This window comes from Oncorhynchus kisutch, linkage group LG28 (assembly GCF_002021735.2).
Source record: "Oncorhynchus kisutch isolate 150728-3 linkage group LG28, Okis_V2, whole genome shotgun sequence".
Taxonomy (NCBI): Eukaryota; Metazoa; Chordata; class Actinopteri; order Salmoniformes; family Salmonidae; genus Oncorhynchus; species Oncorhynchus kisutch.
The window spans coordinates 22,306,419-22,315,647 of NC_034201.2; positions in this window are offsets into that span (position 1 = coordinate 22,306,419).

Here is a 9,229-nt window from a genome sequence, read left to right on the forward strand (position 1 = left end):
AAAGCTTGGTTATGTAAGATACGCTATAAGAGCTTTTGTCCCCAAACCACTGCAGTGTAAGAATTGTAAAGGATTTGGCCATGTTTCAAGTGAGTGCAGACAAACAGACTATACTGAAGAAAGTTGTGTATAAAGACGACGGTGTTGCAATTGTGGTGGGGATCATGATCCTGAGTTTCTGGAGTGCCCTATAAGGGTGAAGGAAATTGAGGTGGAAAAGGTTAGGGCAGTCAATCGAATCTCCTATGCTGAGGTGATATAAAGAATTGAGAAAACAGTGATGCTTGTGAAGAGATGGAAGTGGACGCACCACAGCCTGTAGTAAAAGTTTTCTGCCAGACAGAAGATACCCTGTGTGTTAAAAAGGTGGATTTTGTTGTGTTCATTGCCAAAGTTATAAACTGTACAGTACAAGTCTAAAAAAAAGTAGAAGAAACTAGACTAGATTATTGTGGCTGCAGCAGAAACGTTTTTGGGACTCAAGGATTTTACATTGCAAGGGGTACTGGTGCCGGAAGACCCGCCCTCCCAGGCTCCCCTTGGGCCTGTGTAGGGATCAGATCTGTTAATGAATTTTTTTAATAGAAGTTGTTTGATTTATTTTTTGGCAGTATTTTGGCAGTTCAGGTTTTGGGGAATCCTCTTTCCATCCCGCATAGTAGATGGCGGGTGCACATTAAATTGTGTGATCGCCAATATACCATAAAAGAAGAAGAAGTGCCTGCCAGAGAAAAACCCACAAGACTGAAAGACTTACAGAATAAGGCTGTAACTTAATAAAATATGGAAAAAGTCAATGGGGTCTGAATACTTTCTGAATGCACTGAACAAAAATATAAATGCCACATGCAGCAATTTCAAAGAATTTACTGAGTTACAGTTCATATAAGGAAATCATTACATTTAAATAAATTAGGCCCTAATCTATGAATTTCATAACAACATACAGGAACTCAAGTCCTTCTGTTCACCTGACTTAGGATTCCTCACAATCAAATGTCGACCGCATTATCTACCAAGAGAATTCTCCGATTATAATCACAGCCGCATATATTCCCCCCCAAGCAGACACATCGATGGCCCTGAACAAACTTTATTTGACTCTATGTAAACTCTAAACCACATATCCTGAGGCTGCATTTTTTATTTTTTATTTTTTTATTTTACCTTTATTTAACCAGGTAGGCAAGTTGAGAACAAGTTCTCATTTACAATTGCGACCTGGCCAAGATAAAGCAAAGCAGTTCGACAGATAAAACGACACAGAGTTACACATGGAGTAAAAACAAACATACAGTCAATAATGCAGTATAAACAAGTCTATATACAATGTGAGCAAATGAGGTGAGAAGGGAGGTAAAGGCAAAAAAAGGCCATGATGGCAAAGTAAATACAATATAGCAAGTAAAATACTGGAATGGTAGTTTTGCAATGGAAGAATGTGCAAAGTAGAAATAAAAAAATAATCGGGTGCAAAGGAGCAAAATAAATAAATAAATAAAAATTAAATACAGTTGGGAAAGAGGTAGTTGTTTGGGCTAAATTTTAGGTGGGCTATGTACAGGTGCAGTAATCTGTGAGCTGCTCTGACAGTTGGTGCTTAAAGCTAGTGAGGGAGATAAGTGTTTCCAGTTTCAGAGATTTTTGTAGTTCGTTCCAGTCATTGGCAGCAGAGAACTGGAAGGAGAGGCGGCCAAAGAAAGAATTGGTCTTGGGGGTGACTAGAGAGATATACCTGCTGGAGCGTGTGCTACAGGTGGGAGATGCTATGGTGACCAGCGAGCTGAGATAAGGGGGGACTTTACCTAGCAGGGTCTTGTAGATGACATGGAGCCAGTGGGTTTGGCGACGAGTATGAAGCGAGGGCCAGCCAACGAGAGCGTACAGGTCGCAATGGTGGGTAGTATATGGGGCTTTGGTGATAAAACGGATTGCACTGTGATAGACTGCATCCAATTTGTTGAGTAGGGTATTGGAGGCTATTTTGTAAATGACATCGCCAAAGTCGAGGATTGGTAGGATGGTCAGTTTTACAAGGGTATGTTTGGCAGCATGAGTGAAGGATGCTTTGTTGCGAAATAGGAAGCCAATTCTAGATTTAACTTTGGATTGGAGATGTTTGATATGGGTCTGGAAGGAGAGTTTACAGTCTAACCAGACACCTAAGTATTTGTAGTTGTCCACGTATTCTAAGTCAGAGCCGTCCAGAGTAGTGATGTTGGACAGGCGGGTAGGTGCAGGTAGCGATCGGTTGAAGAGCATGCATTTAGTTTTACTTGTATTTAAGAGCAATTGGAGGCCACGGAAGGAGAGTTGTATGGCATTGAAGCTTGCCTGGAGGGTTGTTAACACAGTGTCCAAAGAAGGGCCGGAAGTATACAGAATGGTGTCGTCTGCGTAGAGGTGGATCAGGGACTCACCAGCAGCAAGAGCGACCTCATTGATGTATACAGAGAAGAGAGTCGGTCCAAGAATTGAACCCTGTGGCACCCCCATAGAGACTGCCAGAGGTCCGGACAGCAGACCCTCCGACTTGACACACTGAACTCTATCAGAGAAGTAGTTGGTGAACCAGGCGAGGCAATCATTTGAGAAACCAAGGCTGTCGAGTCTGCCGATGAGGATATGGTGATTGACAGAGTCGAAAGCCTTGGCCAGATCAATGAATACGGCTGCACAGTAATGTTTCTTATCGATGGCGGTTAAGATATCGTTTAGGACCTTGAGCGTGGCTGAGGTGCACCCATGACCAGCTCTGAAACCAGATTGCATAGCAGAGAAGGTATGGTGAGATTCGAAATGGTCGGTAATCTGTTTGTTGACTTGGCTTTCGAAGACCTTAGAAAGGCACGGTAGGATAGATATAGGTCTGTAGCAGTTTGGGTCAAGAGTGTCCCCCCCTTTGAAGAGGGGGATGACCGCAGCTGCTTTCCAATCTTTGGGAATCTCAGACGACACGAAAGAGAGGTTGAACAGGCTAGTAATAGGGGTGGCAACAATTTCGGCAGATAATTTTAGAAAGAAAGGGTCCAGATTGTCTAGCCCGGCTGATTTGTAGGGGTCCAGATTTTGCAGCTCTTTCAGAACATCAGCTGAATGGATTTGGGAGAAGGAGAAATGGGGAAGGCTTGGGCGAGTTGCTGTTGGGGGTGCAGTGCTGTTGTCCGGGGTAGGAGTAGCCAGGTGGAAAGCATGGCCAGCCGTAGAAAAATGCTTATTGAAATTCTCAATTATGGTGGATTTATCAGTGGTGACAGTGTTTCCTATCTTCAGTGCAGTGGGCAGCTGGGAGGAGGTGTTCTTATTCTCCATGGACTTTACAGTGTCCCAGAACTTTTTTGAGTTAGTGTTGCAGGAAGCAAATTTCTGCTTGAAAAAGCTAGCCTTGGCTTTTCTAACTGCCTGTGTATAATGATTTCTAGCTTCCCTGAACAGCTGCATATCACGGGGGCTGTTCGATGCTAATGCAGAACGCCATAGGATGTTTTTGTGTTGGTTAAGGGCAGTCAGGTCTGGGGAGAACCAAGGGCTATATCTGTTCCTGGTTCTAAATTTCTTGAATGGGGCATGTTTATTTAAGATGGTTAGGAAGGCATTTTAAAAAAATATCCAGGCATCCTCTACTGACGGGATGAGATCAATATCCTTCCAGGATACCCCGGCCAGGTCGATTAGAAAGGCCTGCTCGCAGAAGTGTTTCAGGGAGCGTTTTACAGTGATGAGTGGAGGTCGTTTGACCGCTGACCCATTACGGATGCAGGCAATGAGGCAGTGATCGCTGAGATCTTGGTTGAAGACAGCAGAGGTGTATTTAGAGGGGAAGTTGGTTAGGATGATATCTATGAGGGTGCCCGTGTTTAAGGTTTTGGGGAGGTACCTGGTAGGTTCATTGATTATTTGTGTGAGATTGAGGGCATCAAGTTTAGATTGTAGGATGGCTGGGGTGTTAAGCATGTTCCAGTTTAGGTCGCCTAGCAGCACGAACTCTGAAGATAGATGGGGGGCAATCAGTTCACATATGGTGTCCAGAGCACAGCTGGGGGCAGAGGGTGGTCTATAGCAGGCGGCAACGGTGAGAGACTTGTTTTTAGAGAGGTGGATTTTTAAAAGTAGAAGTTCAAATTGTTTGGGTACAGACCTGGATAGTAGGACAGAACTCTGCAGGCTATCTTTGCAGTAGATTGCAACACCGCCCCCTTTGGCAGTTCTATCTTGTCTGAAAATGTTGTAGTTTGGAATTAAAACTTCAGAATTTTTGGTGGTCTTCCTAAGCCAGGATTCAGACACAGCTAGAACATCCGGGTTGGCAGAGTGTGCTAAAGCAGTGAATAGAACAAACTTAGGGAGGAGGCTTCTAATGTTAACATGCATGAAACCAAGGCTATTACGGTTACAGAAGTCGTCAAAAGAGAGCGCCTGGGGAATAGGAGTGGAGCTAGGCACTGCAGGGCCTGGATTCACCTCTACATCGCCAGAGGAACATAGGAGGAGTAGAATAAGGGTACGGCTAAAAGCTATGAGAATTGGTCGTCTAGAACGTCTGGAACATAGAGTAAAAGGAGGTTTCTGGGGGCGATAAAATAGCATCAAGGTATAATGTACAGACAAATGTATGGCAGGATGTGAATACAGTGGAGGTAAACCTAGGTATTGAGTGATGAAGAGAGAGATATTGTCTCTAGAAACATCGTTGAAACCAGGAGATGTCATTGCATGTGTGGGTGGTGGAACTAATAGGTTGGATAAGGTATAGTGAGCAGGACTAGAGGCTCTACAGTGAAATAAGCCAATAAACACTAACCAGAACAGAAATGGACAAGACATATTGACATTAAGGATAGGCATGCTTAGTCGAGTGATCAAAAGGGTCCGGTGAGTGGAGAGGTTGGTTGGTGATTTAGACAGCTAGCCAGGGCATCGGTAGCAAGCTAGCATAGGATGGAGGTCTGTTAGCCACCCCTTACGTTCCGTCAGTAGATTAGTGGGGTTCCGTGTGGTAGAGGGGATTAGTGGCTGGGGATTTTAACAAGGCTAATCTGAAAACAAGACTCCCTAAATTCTATCAGCATATTGATTGTGCTACCAGGGCTGGTAAAACCCTGGATCATTGTTATTCTAACTTCCGCGACGCATATAAGGCCCTCCCCCGCCCTGCTTTTGGAAAAGCTGACCACGACGACCTTTTGTTGCTTCCAGCCAACAGACAGAGACTAAAACAGTAAGCACCCGCACTCAGGTCTGTTCAACGCTGGTCCGACCAATCTGATTCCACGCTTCAAGATTGAAGCAATCACGTGCATTGGGATATGTTCCGCACTGCGTCAAAAAACAATTTTGACGAATACGCTGATTCGGTGAGCGAGTTTATTAGCAAGTGCATCAGCGATGTAGTACCCACAGCAACTATTAAAACATTCCCAAACCAGAAACCGTGGATTCGCAGCTTTCGCGCGAAACTGAAAGTGTGAACCACTGCTTTTAACCAGGGCAAGGTGACCGGAAACATGACAAATACAAACTGTGTAGCTATTCCCTCCGCAAGGCAATCAAACAAGCTATAAGCGTCAGTATAGAGACAAAGTAGGGTCGCAATTCAGCAGCTCAGACACAAGAGGTATGTGGCAGGGTCTACAGTCAATCACAGATTACAAAAGAAAAACCAGCCCCGTCGCAGACCAGGATGTCTTGCTCCCAAACAGACTAAACAACTTCTTTGCTCTCTTTGAGGACAATACAGTGCCACTGACACGTCCCGCTACCAAAACCTGTGGACTCTCCTTGAGTGCAGCCGACGTGAGTAAAACAATTAAACGTGTTAACCCTCGCAAGGCTGCATGCCCAGACAGCATCCCCAGCCTCGTCCTCAGAGCATGGCAGACCAGCTGGCTGGTGTGTTTACAGACATATTCAATCAATCCTTATCCCAGTCTGCTGTTCCCACATGCTTCAAGAGGGCCACCATTGTTCCTGTTCCCAAGAAAGCTAAGGTAACTGAGCTAAACGACTACCGCCCCGTAGCACTCACTTCCGTCATCATGAAGTGCTTTGAGAGACTAGTCAAGGACCATATCACCTCCACCCTACCTGACACCCTAGACCTACTCCAATTTGCTTACCGCCCCAATAGGTCCACAGACGACGCAAGCGCAACCACACTGCCCTAACCCATCTGGACAAGAGGAATATCTATGTGAGAATGCTGTTCATCGACTACAGCTCAGCATTTAACACCATAGTACCCTCCAACCTCATCTTCAAGTAGACCCTGGGTCTCGACCCCACCCTGTGCAACCGGGTACTGGACTTCCTGACGGGCCGCACCCAGGTGGTGAGGGTAGGTAACAACAACTCCACCCCGCTGATCCTCAACACTGGGGCCCCACAAGGGTGCGTTCTGAGCCCTCTCCTGTACTCCCTGTTCACCCACGACTGCGTGGCCATGCAAGCCTTCAACTCAATCATCAAGTTTGCGACACTACAGTGGTAGGCTTGATTACCAACAACGAGACGGCCTACAGGGAGGCGGTGAGGGCCCTTGGAGTGTGGTGTCAGGAAAATAACCTCACACTCAACGTCAACAAAAAAAGGAGATGAACATGGACTTCAGGAAACAGCAGAGGGAGCACCCCCCTATCCACATCGACGGGACAGTAGTGGAGAGGGTAGTTTTAAGTTCCTCAGCGTACACATCACGGACAAACTGAATTGGTCCACCCACACAGACAGCATGGTGAAAAAGGCACAGGGGCGCCTCTTCAACCACAGGAGGCTGAAGAAATTCGGCTTGTCACCAAAAGCACTCAGAAACTTTTACAGATGCACAATCGAGAGCATCCTGTTGGGCTGTATCACCGCCTGGTACGGCAACTGCTCCGCCCACAACCGTAAAGCTCTCCAGAGGATAGAGAGATGCACTACGCATCACCGGGGGCAAACTACCTGCCCTCCAGGACACCTACACCACCCGATGTCACAGGAAGGCCATAAAGATCATCAAGGACAACAACCACCCGAGCCACTGCCTGTTCACCCCGCTATCATCCAGAAAGCGAGGTCAGTACAGGTGCATCAAAGCAGGGACCGAGAGACTGAAAAACAGCTTCTATCTCAAGGCCAGCAGACTGTTAAACAGCCACCACTAACATTGAGTGGCTGCTGCCAACATACTGACTCAACTCCAGCCACTTTAATAATGTAAAAATTGATGTAAAAATGTATCACTGGCCACTTTAAACCATGCCACTTAATATAATGTTTACATACCCTACATTACTTATCTCATAAGTGTATACTGTACCCTATACCATATACTGCATCTTGCCATCTTTGTGTAATACATGTATCACTAGCCACTTTAAACAATGCCACTTTATATAATGTTTACATATCCTACATTACTCATCTCATATGTATATACTGTACTCGATACCATCTACTGCATCTTGCCTATGCCGTTCTGTACCATCCTTCATTCATATATATTTATGTACATATTCTTCATCCCTTTGCACTTGTGTGTAGAAGGTAGTTGTTGTGGAATTGTTAGGTTAGATTACTTGTTTGTTATTACTGCATTGTAGGAACTCGAAGCACAAGCATTTCGCTACACTCGCATTAACATCTGCTAACCATGTGTATGTGACAAATAAAATTGATTTGATTTTTGCAGCCATGGGTGGGCCTTGGAGGGCACAGGCCCACCCACTTGGTAGCCAGGTCCAGCCAATCAGAATTAGTTTTTCCCCACAAAAGTGCTTTATTACAGACAGAAATGCACCTCAGCTCATGAAACATGTGACCAACACTTTAAATGTTGCTTTTATATTTTTGTTCAGTATATCATTTTGGTATCTTGGATGGTCAGTCCTGGCTTGCACCCATAGCCCTGTCTATAAATTTTAGAATGGTTGCGTTTCCCCAGCCCTATCCCTCAGCTTTTTGCTGAAACAATGTCGGGGAGGACGCTTTCTTATGTTTTCAACTGCTGATTGGACCTTTAAATCAGTTGCAGAAATCTGACCATTTCTTTTTGGCATAGACTAATCAATAGATTGTGATTGGACCCTGAGACCATAGGAGGCCATTTTTAAATGTATTAAAGCCTCATTATTTAGCGGGCTCTCAATGTCATTAGCTAGCACCCGTAGAGGCTCTCCAGGCTGCCTGCGTCTATTATGCAGTTCGGAGCGCAGTAGCCCGGGCTGTACACACTGTCCATAGCGCCTCCTCAGTGCTCCCACTGAAGCACCATAATCATGTCTGTCCTCGGGGCTAATCAATATCAAACAGGCCAGAGCTTCAGAAGTTAGGCATAAAGCCAACTGCAGTGCCCGTTCTTCATCCGACCGCCCCCTAAAATGAGCTAACAGTTCAAACTGGTGTAGTGGTGGAAGAAGTGGGAGGAGAGGACAAAACCCTCCCCACCCCAACCCCCCTGCCCCAGACTAATGTGACCCCTGAAGGAGAAAGGGCCGAGAAAGACGGCTCCGGAGAGATGTTCAGTGAAAGCTCCCCAAGTGGGTCAGATATTATAGGGTCAGTGTCGGAAAACACCATGGAGACTGTGTCAGAAGGTACGGGAGGGGAGGGGGAGATTCTGAAGGAACACCTCCCCCTACGTAAAAGAAACGCTGAGGAGCTCTCTGACCCCGAACAGGGTGAGGAGAAAAAGGGAAAGGTGGAGTGGGAGAGCTCTCAGGGGGAGGAAGAACCCAGAACCTTCCCCTCCAACTCCCCCAATCAAGTCTCCTTTTTAAGCCCTATTTTAACCTCCTCTCCCTTCCAAACTCCCTTACCCCGGAGGGAGAGAGAGAAAGTTCCTGAGAACTAACCCCCTTTTAACTGCTCAATGCTTCTTCTTTTAGCACTGTTTTTACTCACCCCTTTTATGGCTTTTAAAATCACCACGATAAATGTGAGGAGCGTAAGAACAGCAACAAGAGCACAGTCGGTTTTATCCTTTTTAGAAAGGTTTAACTCTGATGTGTTTTTACTACAGAAGTGTGGTCTACCCTTTTTATTGTCACATGTTTTGTAAGCAACAGGTGGAGACTAACAGTGAAATGATACTTACAGGCCCTTCCCAACAAGGCAGAGAGAAAAAATATAAATAATAGAAACAATAACACAAAGAATAAATACACAATGAGTCGCAATAACTTGGCTATATACCCGGGGTACCAGTACAGAGTCCATGTGCATGGGTACAAGGTAATTGAGGTAGATTATG